General features: G+C 38.0%; 1 long non-coding RNA gene across 3 annotated transcripts in view; it reads right to left on the bottom strand.

Annotated features, from left to right (window-relative positions):
- Positions 1 to 430: 430 nt before the first annotated feature.
- Positions 431 to 18,887, bottom strand: part of LOC129734665 (uncharacterized) — a 66,606-nt gene continuing 48,149 nt past the window's right edge. Inside the window, exon 5 of one of the 3 annotated variants that reach the window (XR_008730149.1) lies at positions 431 to 1,913. This is a non-coding gene — a long non-coding RNA (uncharacterized LOC129734665). Of the gene's footprint in view, positions 1,914 to 8,165; positions 10,793 to 12,905; positions 13,115 to 18,887 lie in introns of those variants that run through there. The other 2 variants (XR_008730150.1, XR_008730151.1) reach the window with 2 other exon arrangements.

The following is an 18,887-nucleotide window of genomic DNA, read 5'->3' as shown; positions in this document are numbered from 1 at the left end:
TGGACTATGAAGAAAAAAAGCTGCCTATCATTGATTTGTTTTCCTCAGGGCATAGCTACTGGAGAACCTAATTGAAATATCATCCTCCTTTTCTTTTTTGCAGCTCACTTAAAACTTCAATAATCCCAAGTCTAATGCAAACAAAACACCCTTACAAGTATGTGATTCTAAATATAAGAATTTCCTCGACATACTTGAATCTAATGCAGGTCAACTTTACACTCCCAAAAACATTCATTAAAAGCATCAGTATATTTTCTTCAGAAATACTCAAGGAGACATGGAGGAATATACTTTGCTCGTGCACATGTAGGTGAGTGACTTCAGTCTTTATTTTTTGGTCTCTACTACCTAGTGTGAACCCTTCTCGCATTCCCTTCCCCCCACCCCCCCCAACCCCATAAACAACTTCTCGGTAGCTGTTCTTTTGAATGGCTTATGAAATTGTGTAAAATTAAAACCTAGGGCACAACACAGATAATTTGCTTGATCTGCTTATTAACATTCCCTCGTTCCTACTTCAAAATTCAGGATAAGTTAAAACAACATATGCTGTAATACTAGGACTATATTTTAGATCATTTTAAAGCAAAGAAGAGCTAGCTCTCTTTCAACACCTCTGTGACAGCTAGGCCCTGCTGACAATTTTAAGATCAGCAACTTGATACCTAAAAGTGAGCTGAGCTGTTCATATGAGCCTAAAATAATCCACTTCAGCTATTAGACCACTGCCCTTTAGGTTAAAACATTCAACACCATTTGAAAGCTCTACATCTCTACTAATTATCTGCTTCATGTAATTTTATTGTTTTCCTCCTGTATTTTTATTTTTCAGCTTAATTAAATGCCCAGGCACATATTAAAACAGTTTTTAAAATACTCCCTTTCAGAATCACAGAATGCAAACATTTGCAGCAGAGCTCTGAACATGCTCCCCACATCTTCATCGAAACAGAAAGGTGGACAACAGTGGCTGCATGTAGCTCAACAGGGACTTCTTTGATTTATTTAACCATTTCACTTGACCTGCATTTACACTGTTTTTGTCATCTCTGTGTTGTCTAATAGAGGAGTCTGCTGCCAGAGGAATACCAGGCAGTTTGTTGGAAAGAGACAAGAGCCAGGTCATCTGCATCCCTCCCCATACAGGGATTTCTGAGGCAAACCAGGGTTGGATTGCACAGGTCCCCCAGACCTTGCCAAGCACACGTGGCCACCAATAGCAAGGACTGAAGCTTGCTGGTAGCAGTATTTAGACAGCTAAAGAGCCAAATCTCTTATAGCATAGCTTTGGAAACAGACAGGTGTAGGTTTGCCAGGCAGCAGTCCTCACTTCAGTACCAAGTGATAAAATGCATATGTCCCTGGCAGGCTGACACAGCCACAGTACAAGACCTGCACAGCCCTCTGCCAGGCCAGGGCCAGGACTGCTCCTGCTCGCTGAGGTCATGCTACAACATCAGCTCAGGTCTGCTCCTCCTCTCCCGGTTTTCAGTCAGGTGCATTTGCTGTTAACCTGTAAAAGTGCACTGAAAAATACCTCATGCTTAACAGACCCTCCAAGCCCATGCAAAACCATACCGCTGCCATTGCTCAGTGAATCCCATCTCCAAACACATCAACTAAGTCCTCACATGGCGGTCAACGCACAGTAGTACCCAGTTTGGACCATGCTGTCATAGTCACGGTACTCAGCATGGCCACAAATTTCAGGTGCAGGATTCATGCGGACTACAGTGGAAGTGGGTCTGAGCACGCTTTTCCATCTGCCCTCGGGTGCTGGCTCCTCTGAATTCCTCATGTGCCTTTCTTCAGAACATGCGGTTTCTCTTTTGGTGACCGTGAATGGGCCAACGAAGAATTGCTTTTCCTACTTCTAGCCCATTTTCATGGTAGTCTGGAATCTTTTCAAACTGCAACACAAATGATTTTATTTTTTTTTTCATAGGAATGACATTTTTCACTTGAATTGCATATTGTTCTCCTGTGGGCAGCTGTAACAAAGGGAAAAAAGAGAAAAGCCTTGGTTCCCAAGTTACTGAAACAAATAACACAGTGACTAATTCTTCTGCAGCAGAAGAAAAACCGGATCTTCCCTAAGGACACAATTATGTCCCAGAGCACTCTACCTGGCACTCTGTAAATGACTCTAGCTCATTCTTGTTTACTTCACATTAATCATGTAGTTACCCACTAAAGAGAAAGCAAAATCCTGATCATCTTGATAGTCCTTACCACCCAACAAAGCATCATAAGCTTTTCAATGACTGTTTAAGAACTCTATACAAACCAGAAAAGCTTCAGTGTACCTTTTCTTCAGAATAAACCATAGCCAATTTTCTGGCAGATGAAATATATTTAAGATATACTGGAGCTGTCTTGATACTGTTAAGCAAACCAGGACAGGATCAACAGGCTGCAGTGAGAACTCATCCCAGACAACATCAATAGGTGGCGAGTTAGGTGACCCATGCCCTTCTTCAAGGCAGAGGGGACCGAATTTCACATCCTTGCCAGCATGCTGCTGATGTTTAAGACTGTCTCCTGCTAAGAACATAGCAGAGAGAAAGTCATCATAACAAATTTATCTCCAGTCACAATTACTCAATGAATCTGAACACCATGAAATTGCATCTCGGGCTCAAGGTTCCTGCCCTCCTCAAGGGGTAGCTCATTGTGGAAATAATGTAAACCCTTACGTTAAAAATACAGTGCAGCTTTACTGCTCATCTACACTGGCCCCTAAAAGCTTAGTGACAGAACTCAGACCCCAACCTAGAAATATAATCATCACACTCCTTTCCCAAACTGATAATGCAATGTTCTTTCAAATAGGCAGACCTGGAAAAAAAAAAAAAAACCAAACAAACCGGTATAAAACTCTAGGAGGAAGAACCCAGAGCTTCCTCAAGAGCTGCGAATCTGGTTTACCCATTAAAATATAACCTATTTCCAGGAATGTCTTGATCAAGTTGTAAAGTTTAGTATGGACAAGATATCCACACCAAACCTGCACTTTTTTTTTTAACCTCTGATGGAGCCCAGAATAAAAACTGGCTAGGTTATATCTCACACTCTCACACTCTACGGCTAGAATTCAGAAAAACAGTATTTTAAATAATTTTCTACACTCAGATTCCCCTAAAACCACTAAGCAGCAACAACAAAAATGCTTATAACTCTGACATCAAATTAAGGATTTTATTTATTTAAAAAAAATTAAGGAAGTAGAAGAATGTTTTATGTTTAGTTTTAAGGCAAACATATTGTCCTTATTAAACATCTGACAGACTTCAAGTGCAAGCAACACAATACTGGCAAGCTGTAATCCAGGGTATGCCTCAGTCACATGGTTAGTATCATGCACTGAGAATTTTTTGATGTTTATGGTTTGCTTTAAAGTTCAGAGCAAAGACCTTTCTTGCGGAGGACAGACACTTACATTGTTAGGTTTTCTTGACTTTGTTCAGAACTTCATTACAAGTGCTGCAGGATGAGTTATGGCTCTCATTTAGGGGGAAAAAAAAAACCAAAAAACCCACTAAAATGCATGCTCACCACTAAACTTGCTTTATATACTCCCTAAAAGGCAATTTCTCCAGAGTCAGTACATTCCGTCACACTCTTGTTCTTAGCCTGGAGGACTCTCAAAAACAGTAATATATGATGGCTTTTGCATAGATGTTTGAAAAAAAAAAGGATAACATTCAGTTTAGTACTCTTAGCAGACAGAATGTCATGAATGTTTCTTATAAAGATCTAAGAATGATCACTCATGATCATGATGATATGCTTAAAAACATACCATGGTAGGCTCTGCGCAGATAAAATAAAAAATAACAAACAAAAAAAAATAACACAAAAAAACCTGTCTGAATGAAAAGGAGTCTATACAACATCTATTAACTCTTCTAATCCTCTTTCTTTTTGGTTGTGAAGCTTGTCACCAAAGCACAGCCTTTTTTTTTTAATGAATATCAGAAAGTTAGTCTGAAAGAAAAGCTAGTAAGACAATCATTAGTAATACTTTTGTTACAGGGAAATACATATTATTCCATCCAGTACTAGCAGCACAGACTAGTACATATTCTAGAGTGAAGAAAACTAGCTGAAGAAAGAACGTAGGGAAAAGCTCCTGCCAGACAACTCTCTTTCTCACACACACACACTTTTCCTCATTTAAAATTTATGAAGATGAAGTGCTGCTTTTGTTTCCTGTCTCCAAGATGAGCCCTAACACTCTTGCCAAAAGCAAGCTAACACAGTGTAATTGTTTTTCTTCTAAATTGCATATCCAACCTGCTTAGTTTTCAAAGAACATTGATAATGTTGCTTTGATACTCAACTGCCAAATGATAAAGTACAGAGCATATAGACAGATGGGCATGATGAGAATTTTTAATCTTTACATCTCTCAGCTTACAGAACATGCAAACCCAGAAGTGGAACACAGGAGAGAAGAAAAATTCTTTCTAAGAGCAAGGTTGTTCCTATTTTCATTAAGAATAACTCAGAAAAACAAATAGTGAAAGAAGCAATTCAGAACAAAGATCCCCTGAGGCTTTTTTAATCTGTTATATTCCATACAGGTAAAAGAGCTTTTTGAAAGGTTACAATATGAAACAGAATGGTCAGAAAGCACAAAGGCAGCTTTCTTTTTTAACAAAGACACAAGCCTTTCTTTTCAGAGAAAAGCAGCTTCACATTTTGATCTTCACAGAAGACACTTGTAAATGGCTGAAACCATAAATTAGTATCTAATGTTACCATCCTTTAACTTTCTCAAGTTAAGAGACATACCTGAACTATATACCTGCACTGGTCTATTTTCCCTCTTAGACATCCTATTTCATGTCATCTAAACAGACGTGTGACATGCAGCTTTGAGAAAACAGTGCCACATGGAAACGTATAAGGAAAGCCATGAACAGCCGAATTTGCAAGTGTATCCTTGAGGATGGTCAGCCAGTGCAGAAAGACATGCAGCTTTCACTACTGATCCATACACTTCATTCTGTTATCTGAAGCTAGAACAAAAAAGATTTGATAGTTTATCATGCTTTTTACAGTTAATGTAGTACCTTCCCAGGGAAAACCAGTGTTCTCTAATTACATTCTCTAAGCTTTACCTAGTCGGAGCCACTCGTGTATTGCCTTCCCTGTTGTGCATGTGAAGCACATGGCTTCAGCAGCTGCACCATTCCTTCTGGCTATCTGTAACCTTTTAGAAATACCTGGGTGCTGGTGGTTCAAGGAGAAGCAGGGCATCCTGTAACACCTCCTTTACAGGTGAGTAAACTTGTGTGACAAGAACACCGCACAAGGGAAAATGCAAGGAGAGTGTGTGGCAGGACAAGATGATAAGGTGGATCTCACCATGAATTACGGAGGGAAAGCAGAGATGGAGGGGTTTTTGCCAAGACATATGAAAGCAGATTTTTCTTCTGCCCTCTCCCAAGCTGTAAGAGCTACTGCCATTCTTTTGTTAAATGAAACCACAAACATCAGTTTCATATTTAATACATACCATTATCTATTATCTATTATTATAACATATTATTATTACGTCTTCTCAAAATCTGTCACAAGACATTAGTTGTCATGCTTTCTTGCTCACACAGACTTTCCATCTACTAATGCACACGTATACTTCTGGCTTAAAAGAGACAGAGGTCAAGAAAATAAGACCTCTTACATTTAACGAAAACTGTGCAGAGGGAAATTGACTCAGGGTGTAGACACTCAAATCTACACTTACCATCAGTTTACCACCTGAATACTGGCCAGTTGCGACTTGCCTTTGTCAGAAGTCGTACATTCATGGAATAGGAGCAACCACACATACTTTTCCCATGCAATACTCACGCACATAGTATTTTAAGTGACACTTTGACAAAGTACTTAATTTGGCTGCTCAGATACTTCCACTCTCATTACAGCATAATTCTCCAGATTGCCAGTAAATCAACCCTGGACATTTAACCAAACGTTTAAAATACATGCTTAACTTAGCAGTATTTATATCTTTAAATACTGGCCTTCTAGCTCTGACACACTGATTAGCAAGTGTTATCAAGCAAAGACTTGCTGTTTACAAATGACTGGGTACTTTTACTTATCAAGAGCCTTTAACTGTTACACAAGGCCTTGCAGAAAACCTTGAAACAAACCACAAAAGACACCTTCACTGTTTAATCTTTTCCCTTGTCAAAGGAGAAAGAGCAGCGTGATTACAAAAATCAGTACGACGCACCAAACAATCTGCTTCAGAAGCCATCAGTGCACACAAAATGCATCTAGCTAGAGACATCCCACAGCCCATTAGCAGGAACGTAGATTGTGCATTTACTGAAACCTGTCTGACCCTGGGTGAAGACATGAAGGAGAAGGGCAGAGCAAGTCAGTGACAGCCATAGCCTGAACTTCACATGAGTGCTATTGATCTTATTGACTGGGTCACTGAAGTGCTGCTGTACATTAAGTAGGGACTTACAACTGAAAATTACATTAATTCAAATTGTTAAATCAATATTTAACAGTATAGTTAGTGGCAGTTGACCTCGGGTGCACCTTTAATAAAACAAAGGTGAACTAGAACAGCCAGAGTCATAGGCAACCCAGTAATGCGAATTAGCATGAAAGATGTATTTTAAAGGCCCCTGTAAGTGTAGATGTTCCCATATAAATATTCACATTCCTTGCAGCTACTTCATTTCTTGTAGAAAGATAAAGCTTCCTGCCACCACATTGTATTACACATGAAGAAAGGATAACGCATTTTCTCTTCACCTTGTGCAGTTTGTTCTAAATAGACACCTAGGTCACCACTGACATCAAATTGGAAGAAAAGAAAAACCCTAATATCTCACAGAGAGAATGAGGTTTCTTCCTCAGACCAGATATTTCATAGACATAAATTCAGTTCAGATTTTAAGTACCCTTAATCAAAGGGAGACTAAAAAACTGTAGAATTTTATCTTGACAGGCTTAAGAACTTTGATTATCCTAGGTCTTTGAACGGGTAAAGTTTTGAGGATACCATTTCTTCCCACAGGCTGAAGCCTAAACATCATGAAACACTTCATGTCATATTATCCACTACACTTATTTAAGACAATCATCTCTACCATTTCCATTTTTTGAGCAGGAAAAGGAGGAGATCAGGCCTTTTGAATCAGCTGTGAAAGGCCATAATCATCTGCCATTTTCTTGCCTAGTGATAGAGTTCCATGAGGTCCTTCTGCAATGTTTGACAAGCAGCATTCCTCCTTACCAGACTGAACATCTTCAATACAATGCAAGCAAAACATAATACAACTAAGCATACAGAGTGACAGCTCCTAAGCCGACTTTTTCTAGTCACAAAAGATTTTGTGATTAAACTAGATGTTTTTATGAAAATATCAGTCCAACACCCAGTTTCCTGACAAAGGATGCTTTCTGTGCTGGAAGTTTACAAGAATTCAAAAGAAAAAACAAAAATGAAGAAAAAAACCCACTATAGTATTCACCCACCAGGAAGTATTAAAACAAGACTATTTCTCCCAGTTCACGTAACTCCAGAACTACAAGTGTTATTGTGTGCCCTGTAACTCATACATAAATGTTCACTACTGGCCACTAACAGAAATATGACTTAGGGCCCAAAAATTTCACCCAGCATGGCCATTCTTCACTTCTCCTTTCTCTGAAGTAAGGAAAGCATGTTATTTCCAATTTTATGTGTGAAGTACAGATGACAGGTTATTTCCCCATCATATATCAAGGTAGTAACAGCACTAAGAATAGCATTTTTGATTCCCTGTCCAGTACCAGTGACCAAATAAACATTGCCTTCACCCTGTATCTGAAGGTGATAAAATACCTAACCAAACCCTAATGAAATTCCTTAGATTGGTGAGATAAACTCATTTAAATAAAACTTAGCCCTCCAGAAATCTCCTTCAATTGGCATCTCATTCTCTAATCCCTTGACAAAAACCTAGGTCCTCTACCACCAACTTTCTAGCAGTTTTCTGTATTGCAATAAATTGTTTAACTATTCACACTTAAAATACCCTTTTCCCTCTACAGAACACTGCAGTGTTTCTGAGATTGATAGTTTTAAGCAAGAAAGTAATTTATTATTTTTTTTTAATGGTGATCAACTGAAGTAACAGAGTAAGTCTGCTGACATTAAAAACCACCAGTTGGTCTTCAGTTTACCATTTGCATGTCAAGGAAGTATTGTCCAGCTGGTGTAATCAGAAAAACACTGGGCAAAACTGACCAAAGTCATATTTAGCTATTGTAAAACAAGAATAGTATCTTCCAACACTTCCTGGGGCGGTTGAAAATGGTCCATTTTATGAGGCATGAGATCCTTCCAGTTTACAGTGGAACAACACTTTAGCTGTTTTTTAACGACCAGAGCCACAAGTCCTCAACTGCAGGAAAAGTTAGCATTAACTGAATCAAATTTGCTGTTATTAATACCCTCTCAAATGCAAAAATAAACCCAACCCAAAACAAACAGGAATCACTGCCAGGAGTACAACAGAGTTATACTGCTGTGATCCACAATGTAGTCCTTAAGAATATTAACTGCATATTAATATGAGAACGTCACCATTTTTCTGATACCATTTCCATTTACTTGAGTAGTAGCAGCTACGATGGAACAGAGTAAAACGTTATCCAACTATGTTTATTTCATTGCCAGTTTCTCAAGCCCTTCTAACAGAAAAGTGTATTTTCTTAACACAATTAACTTCTCTCCTCAGTATTACTAATAGGATATTAGAAATGGTAAAATTGTAACGATTTCTGGTTAACTAAATATTAGATATTAAAAACCTGGCACATAAGTCAATGAGGAATTTTCTTTTATATTGGCATAGCTGCTAAATTTTTGAAAGCAACCACTGTGGATTAATTATTTTATTTCTAAATGCTCCCTAAATTTTTTTTATTCATGTTTTTTATCTGCATGGTTTGGAAAAGTTTTACATCTTTTTTGAAGATTTAAGTCAGAAATCTAGTAACTAATGGAGGCATCATGTTTTCATAAGGCCTGGGTCCAGGAGGCTCTTGATAGACAGGGTAACTATGAATCAAGGAATAATAAGCTCCTCTGAAGTGAATTTTTAATTACTGCAGTGCCTTAACACAGTTCACTGGGGCCATGAATGTCATCCAGGATATATTTTCTAACAGCTTTATTTTCCTTTAATGCACCTTTCTGTTAAAAACAGATGACATTTCACCGTTACTAAAGCTGGAGTAATACAGGGATATCCCTAGTGACTACCTTAAGTTATTATTTACCATAAAACACCTAGGAGATTTATACTTAGTGTATTTATTACTAGGGTGAATTTGTTCAGATGTTACTTCTCTTCTCTTAATTGAATTTTGGAAACAAATTCTTTACTTCCCTTTTATTTCCTCAATTAATGGATTTTGCTGCCAAAATAACCTCTTCTGGTCAAAGAATATGTTTAAATAACATTAGGAAAATAGCTTACTCTTTGACAAAACGATGCTGACCATTTTTTATTCTGTCATTCAAGGAAAGTTCCCATTTACAATCACCAAAAAATTTCAAACCAACCTGATGCACTCCCCAAAACATCCCACACGACACACTCTGACTTTCATTTAACATCAGCTGTACAGCTCTTTGACTGCAATACATATGTCATAGAAAAGAATCGGCTTAAGAAAATGTTATTTAAAGCTTCTCAGTAGTAAGTTATAATTAATACTTACAATTAATACCCGTCAGTTTTAAGATACCCGGTAGCATACCGTGCTCAATATACTCACAAGTGACCTGCATTTGTCTTTTCACATGTATTTCTTCCCAACAGAAATGTTTTATCCATTCAAATAAAATTACATAAATCGCAGTGACTTCCTTTTAACTGAAGGTAATAGTAAACAGAAGTCAGATGATAGCTGGTAGTGTGATACGGTGCTCCTATTGATAGCTTCTTTTTTGCACAAAGTAAACCTTAGTTAGTTTGATAACAGCATGCTGGACTTGGAAGTGAGTGTTATTCGGAAAATAAGTTCTTCTCAGTTGTCACTGAAGTGCTGACTGGGGCTTTGATTTGCATAAAACTTGATTATATTTAGTACCTGCTCAAGTATCCATGCTAAATCAGCATCGCTTCATCAGCACACAGAGAATATCTTTCTGCCTATATTTCTTCTAAGATCTTCCTAAGATGACTTATTATTAGAACATATCATACAGCAATTTAAAATGTATGTATGCAATCATACATATAATACTCATGGGTACTCAGATGTCTCCTAATTTCCTGCCTTTCTCTTCAATTTGTTCCTCAATGTGCAATAAATGGCTGTAACTGATATTCAGCTTCTAAAGGACTCTTCTCTGGAACTGCAGTGATTCATGAGGTGCACAGAATCTTGGTAAATGTACGAAATGATGATCAACATTATCTGTTTTTTTGAAGAGGATCCAATACTTGACCTTACAGATGTTTTTTTAATACATTGTCACATTATCTAGTCATATTTTTATTTTTGTCCAGGTCATCACAAAAAGCACATCACTGGGTTCATGTGCTAATGTGTGTTGCATGTTAGTGTGACAACAATGAAGTCCCGTGCAAAGCTATTACTGTTCTGTGATTATGACAGCTCCTTTAGGGCCAAAGGCAAATACCTATGGTAGAGTTTGACATCAATGCCAAAGTGAGACCAAATCACAAACAAAAGGAGAGGGCATTACAACATTCCCTCCTGTGGTATCTAGGGGTTTCTTTTCTTCTTTGCCTACCTGGGCAAAAAAAAAAAAAAATTATGTTAAGAGAATATTCTCAATTTACAAGATGAAAGGGAGATCCTAATTTACTTGTCTACATGATAATTAGTGGCACAAGGTGGGCAGGGGTGGGTGGGACACAGGCAACAACTCTCTTACTGGGGAACTTTAAACCCAAGCTACAAACTCATCGGTTCTGAGCTTACCTTGAATAGCTAGGTAACGGAGAACAAAAAAGTGTGACCAAGTTGTCCAGTAAAGTCACAGACAGAAATCATTATTTCACCCTTATTTAGCCCTATAAAGCCACTGTCATCACTCTCTGAGATGCTGCCTCCACGTTATAAAAATCAAGTAAATAGGATAAGTATAAGCAGTTACATTTATAGGTATACATAGGCTACAATTAAAGTAAGAAACCTCCTCTTCAACGATTTTTCCTCTCTTGAAAATAAATAAAATCAGGGTCCTGCTGTGGCACTGAAGTGATTAAGACAAAGAACACATATCTGGGGAGCTGGGAAACAATGTATGGAACAGTATTTTGCCCAGCTACACACAATTTACATTCCTCACCTTTCACAGTCCTCAATGACTGCATATATTACTTTTTTTTAAGAAGCAGATTTTGGCTAAAATGACCTTTTCATGTTGTGTAAGTACAGATAAAGTTTTCCTAATGAATACACTGAACTTACTGAATGCAGAAGATAAAAATAATAGTCTCTCACTACAGCTGACAAGGAAATAAGTATCAAGACTTATTCTCCGCTGCATTTGTGTTAGAAGTCAAGAGTAATTTTTGCACAGTCAACAGATATGCACCAGGATAAAGCTTCCATGGTTCAGGCTTAGGAGCCTTACAGCTGCACTGTTTCCCAAGCGATGAGACTCCGCTCGGCAGCAGAAGGCAAGCTGGTTTTTGGTAGTAGGTCCTATCAGGCCCAGGTTAGCTCAGTACAGTCCATGCCTCTGGAGGTATCACAGCTGTGGCAGCCCTAAAACGGGATGATGCACAGGGCAAGGAGAAAGTTGATAGGAAGACAGGAGTTCAGAAATAACAGGAAGAATAATCCCTATGCTTTTAAGTGATGCTTAAGGAAAAGTTCCTATTCATATTATAAAACAACTTGCTCTTAAAAGGAATGTAAGAACAGTGAGGAAGGATGTCCTGCTTTGGAAGTCCTTGGTCCTGTTGGTACCAATTGGTTCAAACCAAAACATATTTTTCTACACAAATACTGCAGGCCAATGCCTCCCATTGTTGATAAGCCACAGCATATGGAACCTTTGTCATATAACACTAAAATGGGAATTTTATTCACATTCTCTTGTTTTCATAGATTCATGTTCCTTATTTTAAGAGAGAGGTGCTCAAGCTCACAGACTTGGATTTTCAGAACAGTTAAGCACCTACTTTGTGAACATGGCTGGAAGTATTGTGTATTTGAAGTACAATATTTTCTAGCTGCACACTGTGAACTTGGGCCAGAATTTCAGAGCTTAGTGTCCAGCAGCTCCTAGCATTTCACTCTGTTCTGCTGGGTGCTAGGTCCTTTCAAATAATTTGACTACTGAGGCACCCATGTGGAAGTATAGTTTATAACTCGTTCAAAGGAAAACCAATTTTCACTGCAACAAAGCATTTATTAAATAAGAATTATTGCTCTGTCAAACTACAACTGTCTGTGTCATATTTCTGTTATCACTTAGGAGAAAAATGCAGCTGAGAAAGCATACTTTTTACTACATTTCTTGAATTCTCTAATAGTAAAACAAGCTTTGTCAAAACTGCCTTTTCTTAAAGTTTTCACAGACACCCAGCAAGTTTCAGAGCCCATATTTTTTGCTACAAAGCACCTGAAGACAGAGGTGTAAAGTGGACATGAGAGTGCAACCTTGTCTATCTACCATAATACTAATTTACATTACTAAAAGTTCTAAATGCAAACATGCTTAAAAAGCATGTACAATTTTCCTTTCCATCCAGATTCACCTGTCTGAAAAAATGATACAGAAAACTATACATGTTAGTTAAACAAAACCTACACTTTTAACTAGTGTATATGTTTGTTGTGTTATCCATTGAAGAGGCCAATTAACATGCTGTATTACCCAATTTTTTACTAGTACATCGTGCATTTATATAGAATTCATGATGCTTTACATCAGGATTTTAATAACATTACTCATCAGTAAGAAAGAGCACCCTACCTCATACTGGGTAAAACCAGCTGCTCAGGATTTAGCCAAGCACCAAGACCATCATTAGTGGGCTCTGTTTATTCTTCTGGACAGTAATTACCCAATGTATATTAGCCTTTCATCAGGGAAGGGCTGGGAAGAAAGACAGAACAATATTAACTGAATTAATGACTAAGAAATCATGGAAGGCAGAAGATGGCAGATCCTCAAAGAGAAAAGAGAGAATATAAAAAAATCTTTGTCCTTCATTCCCAATGCAGATTTTTCTTTTGAAGTTATAGGCTAGGTATTTGCCCAAGGGCCAATATTCTAACTGCATGGAGCAGGAAAGCATCTATAGCTCACTCTCTAGATAAAGGGACAGAGAAAAGGAGCAATCTTTAGGAACTCAAACCCTGACAAGCAAGCAAGCAAGCAAATCACAATTAAGCTGAGTCATGAGTCTTTAAACAGACAGTGAGGCAGCAAGGATTTGTAGGGTTTATGAATGAAATGTTAATGTTTGCTTTTAGCTTGACCTGGGGCCACCTTGATCACAGTTGCATTAAACCAGCAAAATAACATGGCATGCTATCCAGCCAGCCATGGTAATACTTAAAAGTCAGCAAGGATCATTATCTGGAGTTCCCTTCACAGCTCTGCTGCGTGATTTGGCAGGTATATTTCTACTGTTCTGCAAGAACAGCTTTGGGCTTGGTAACCAAAGTCTGTATGGGCCAATATCCATTCCATGCAAGGCATGATACTGACTACAGCAGGTGAGCAAGGACCATGTTGCTACCTGATGGCTTTTTCCTGTGTATTTGTGTTACTCTCTTGTAACCTAGCAGAGACAAATTCTGCAAAAAATTGACTTAAATACCATTATGGTATTTCATGCAAGTGCTTGAAGAAACACAATTTTGACCAGTGCTTTCTACACTTTGTCCAGGTTTTTTCCATACAGCAAGTGGGGGGGGGTTGGGGGGTGGGGGGGTGGGGGAGAGAGAAAAGTGGGAAATACGGGATGAAATCCAGCAAACACAAGAGGTTTCTAAGCTGGAACAGTAATTGTCGCATTACTGTTACCAAAGTTTCCGTTGTGCACGAGATTCAAGTGTGTTCCTAAAAAGGATGGAATGAAAAGATAGGTTGTTGTATTCTTTCTTATCCTCCCGGGGAAAATAAAAGTTTCTAAATGTTTTAGTGCCATATTTATAAAATGACACGTATTTAGTACCCCCTCAGACATTCCAGAAAAAAATATGTTTTTATTTCCACCAAACAGCATTTTTCCAGAAACTCCTTCCGAATGTGGCAGCAACATTGGTCTGAACTCAGTCAATGACTGAGTTCAGGTGTGATTTCTTTTACACATAGGTAAGATCTACTGAACTAGAACTGAGTTATACAAAACATAAAGGCATGAATACTCTAAACATTGACACACATACTCAATTCCCTGCAAACAAGTAACCTTGTTTAGTTCCACTGTGGATGCCATATTAAGTATAAGCATAACTGCTTCCAGGATCCAGGTCTAATCTAAATTACTAACCAATACAAATGTTCTAATATTCATACAGGATGGTGTAAAACGTACATACACACAGAGACACAAAGTAAATATTACTGTTTCTCAATTGGACTCAAAGCCAAGTGCCAACAAGCAGGAAGGAAAATGGGAATTTATTTTATTAGACTTCACAAGAAGAAATTATCCAGCTCTGATGAGAATACTGATTTTAGGGTTTAATTATTATTCTAATGGAGTCACTTCCATTTGCAATTACACATTTCATTTTACAATTTAATAAATCATCACAGTGGGAAGTAAATCAGTAGATATTCATGCTTAAGCCTGAGATTTCTGGTGTAATTTGCATTAAAAAAATTAAATAATAGCAATAAAAAAAGCATTAAAAAAAAAAAAACCCAAAAAATAAGGCAGAAGCTATGCAAAAGGAAATGCATAAATGCAAAACTACTGAGATTAACCAAATGAACAGCTTGAGCTATTGTAAATAAAATGGAAAATGTCCTGCCTAGTCAGCCACATGGTAGCTGTGTCACGATACTAAAGCTTGCAGCAAAGAAAACAGTACACACACTATGAAAGCAAAACAACATCTTGGAGGAAAGTTTATGCACTTTATTACTTTAATGTAATGCCAAATAGCACAAGTAAATGATATGTAGAACTTGGACTAGCACTAGATGCAAAGAAAGACAGCAGCTGGCAAACAGTAAACAACTCCAAATAGACAGTGGGACACCGGCAAACCTGTGAAGCTACAAAAAGAGCTATGTAAGAGGAGAGAAAACTTGCAGCCAAAGATAAAACTGTTCAGTTTTCCAAATGCAGCATTATGACAATGCAAATTATAAGCAGAATTCTAGAAAGAAAGAAAGAAAAAAAAAGACATGCTAAAATTTTAGGCAGGAGAAAAAGCACATAAACCATACAATAAATAAATAGACATGCAAGCAAAGCCACCAGCACTAACAACATTCTGCTAGGACCCATAATATCCACTGGCATTTTCACAAATACAGATTTACATGACCAGAGCATCCTCTCCGTAAACACACTAAACCAGATAAAAACACCTTAAGCAATATAGCATCCAGCTTATTGATTACTTTTATGATATTAGAGTAGTGGAAGTAATAGCGCACACAGAAAAGGAAGGTGCTGTGGGTAACATCTGTAAGTCATTTGTGCCAAAGAAATATCAAAAAAAGAGGAATGAGAGTCATGAACAAATTAGTCAGTGTTTGCAGTGTTAAGAAAACATGTGAGTTTAAGCCAGATTTTAAAAGTCATGAAAGAGTGCCCCAAAGATGTCTTTCAGTAATTGTCTGAAAAGGTAGCATTCTCAGCTCCCACGGTCTGCACAGTAAAAAATGCCAGAGATGAACACCTCTGACTTTGTATCTAAAACAGCTCTGCAGCAGGTCAAGAGGATCTGGACGCCCCTGGAAAAACAGGAAACAGAGATAAAGCAGATGAACTGAACTAGTTCCATGGCTTCAGAGAGAACAAAACCAAAACAAACAAAAAAACCCAAAGCAAAAAATAAAAGACTGAACACAAGCTAATATTATAAGATCATTTGCATCTGATATTCTAACAAGGATCAGCCACTGAATATCCTCAACTACCAAGATCAGTGACTGAGCAAACTATCACTGTATGTTAAAGCACTGCAATCTCCTCAAAAAATTCTCTGTGAAATACTTTTAAGTTATTTGGGAATATGGCTGGATTTGACTTTCAAGTCAAGCCTAATACGTATGCCAAACACGACCAGAGATATTCAGCATACAGCAAGCAGTTGGTGGCACATTCCAAGAAACACAGTGCAAGCAGCAAGAGCCAAATGCTTCTTGGAAATTGAGAGCATTCCTAGTCTGGCGGAGAGGGAAGGAAGTATTTCATTGACTGATGGACCTTGCTAAGGCTCTACAAGCAAGAACAGCATGGCAGATGAGTAAAACAGAAAAAAATAAAAATCTCAGCCACTGAACACAAAATCCTATGGTTTACCTTGCAACCTATTAAGTCAAAAAAAGAATGTCGGTAAGGAACTACCCAGCATACTAAGACAAGCTACCGCTGATGTGATTTCAATTTGATTTGTAAGAGTGTAGCACCCACAGCATTCAGGAACCGATTCATGTCCAGCCAGCCCTGAGGCAGAATCAGGGCATCCCCAAGTGATACGGTCACTGCCCTCACCATCACAAGCCACCACCATGGCAAAAGCACACAGCACACCACACCGCTGGCTTCATTCAGAATTTGAGTAAGAGGGTGTTCTGCAGATGTTCTCTACACCAACCAATGACAAGGGTTTGCAACACTTGAGAAACAGGTATTTTTGATAACAGATAACTGTTCACTAGCAGCAGGTTTACACCAGTTAAGCAAGAATTCGGTCATATCACTCCACCATACCAGAGCCAGCCAAAACCCAAAACTGGGTCAGCAGCTAAAATTTTAGCCTCTTAACAGCTGCATGAAGCAAACAAATGTCAAGCCACCCTTGAAAGAAATAATTGCAAAAGAGATCTCATTAACAATGTCTCAATAAAACATTCTGTGCTGAGATGCAGGCCTTGATAACTGCAGCAGGACACAAAATCAGGATCAAACTTACAGAGTGTACCACAATGGTGACACAAAACCTTCCAGGGATCCTGTGAGGAGAAAGCCATTTTCTCAAGATAAATCACGTCCTGGAAAAAAGCTGTGTATGTGAAATGGAAAACTCCATGTGTTTTGGGTTGTTTTGGTTTAAGTGAATGGGTACATATTCTTCCAAAACGACAAATACATCTACTCACTATGAACACAAGCTTCCATGAAATAATACTGAGAGTCCAAGATTTGATCAGCAACCCAGGGAAAGCATCACCCGGGGAAAGCATCTCCACTAGTAAGTGGCCAGCATGATTGAAGATATCCTCAAAAATGCTACATCCCCACAAAAAAAAAAAAAAAAAAAAAAAAAAAGAGCAAGACAATCTACTGAAAGAAGAGCCCAACTTCAAATCGTCCGCAAAATACAATGCTTCATTCAATGTCAGGACATAAAAGGAAAAGCTTTCAAATTCAAAGAAGAAAAAGTTGGTTGCCAGATGGGAGGGGGTGGGGGGGTGTTGAACTCTGAGTTTAAAAGAATGAGTATACTGGCGACAACACAAATTTTACCATAAGGGAAATAACAATATATGTACGTCAGGTACAGTAGCTGTATTTAGTTGTGTCCTGTTGTATAAACAGAACAAAAGAAATACTATGATAATCAGCTACCTGGCGAGAGGGTGCATAATATGCATGTATAAAGGACCTTAAAATATTAGCACTCAGAGGACATATATGAAAAGCAGACTTCTGCACTAACTTCACACACACATTTTGCACTTCAGCAGTCAGCACATTTGTCTTGGAACACTGTTTCCTGAAGACAGACATGTTTTGGCTTTCAATACAGCTATTCCAGAGGATCTCATCACACCTTCCAAACCAGTCTATTTACAAAATCCAAAGCAAGGAGGGTCTCGGGAGTGGGACAATGGACTTTACAAATGACAGAAATGAGTGAAGAAAAGGATCCAAGGCTTCCAGCAGGACTTCAAAGCAGAGAGGCTTGTCTTGTCCAATGTGCAGCTTGCAACTTACGAAGACTTTGGTTTGCAGAGCAGCTGGTCCAGTAGGACAGTGAAGGTTCAGTTTCTTTTTTAATGCTTAAGTCCACTCATTTTATTTTATATGAAGGATATAGTTTATCCTAGAAAATGACAACACTGAATTCTAGGACACCAAATTAATTTTTAGAGAGTTTGTTGGTAGAGCTCTTTATTTTACAAGTTAAAATTAATTAAGGCTTGGGTTCTTCAAGAAACATAGCATCTGTTGGTCTTTGTCTCAGACAAGCTGAGAACAGAGTAATTACAAATGGTCTATATGTGGTTGCTACTCAAGGAAATACTTAATTTTTTGCAATATTGGAATAAACCAGTTTTTAATTAGATGACAGGTGATGTACTACATTTCAGCAACTGGATATGCTATGAAGTAGTTCAAATAAGTGGTTCTTAAAATGAATCACTTTGATTCAATTCTTCTCCCGTAACTCCACTAATCTTTCTTATATGTGAAACTCAGATTTATTTAGAATTGATCACCCACAACTAGCAAACTACTGCAAGAACTACTCACTTAACTACTTCCATGTGAAATACCTTCACTCTCAAGTGTTCTTTTATATGACCTATCTTAATTATGAATTTAAGGAAAAAAATAAGACCTTGCAATTAGGTTGGAGCAAGATTTTAAATCACAGAATCATAGAATGGTTGGGTTGGAAGGGACCTTTATAGGTCACCTAGTCCGATCCACTGCCATCAGCAGGGACTT

The sequence above is a fragment of the Falco cherrug genome, chromosome Z (genome assembly GCF_023634085.1).
Source record: "Falco cherrug isolate bFalChe1 chromosome Z, bFalChe1.pri, whole genome shotgun sequence".
NCBI lineage: Eukaryota > Metazoa > Chordata > Aves > Falconiformes > Falconidae > Falco > Falco cherrug.
The sequence above is the reverse complement of the archived record's forward strand: the minus strand, read 5'-3'. Positions and strand labels throughout refer to the sequence as shown.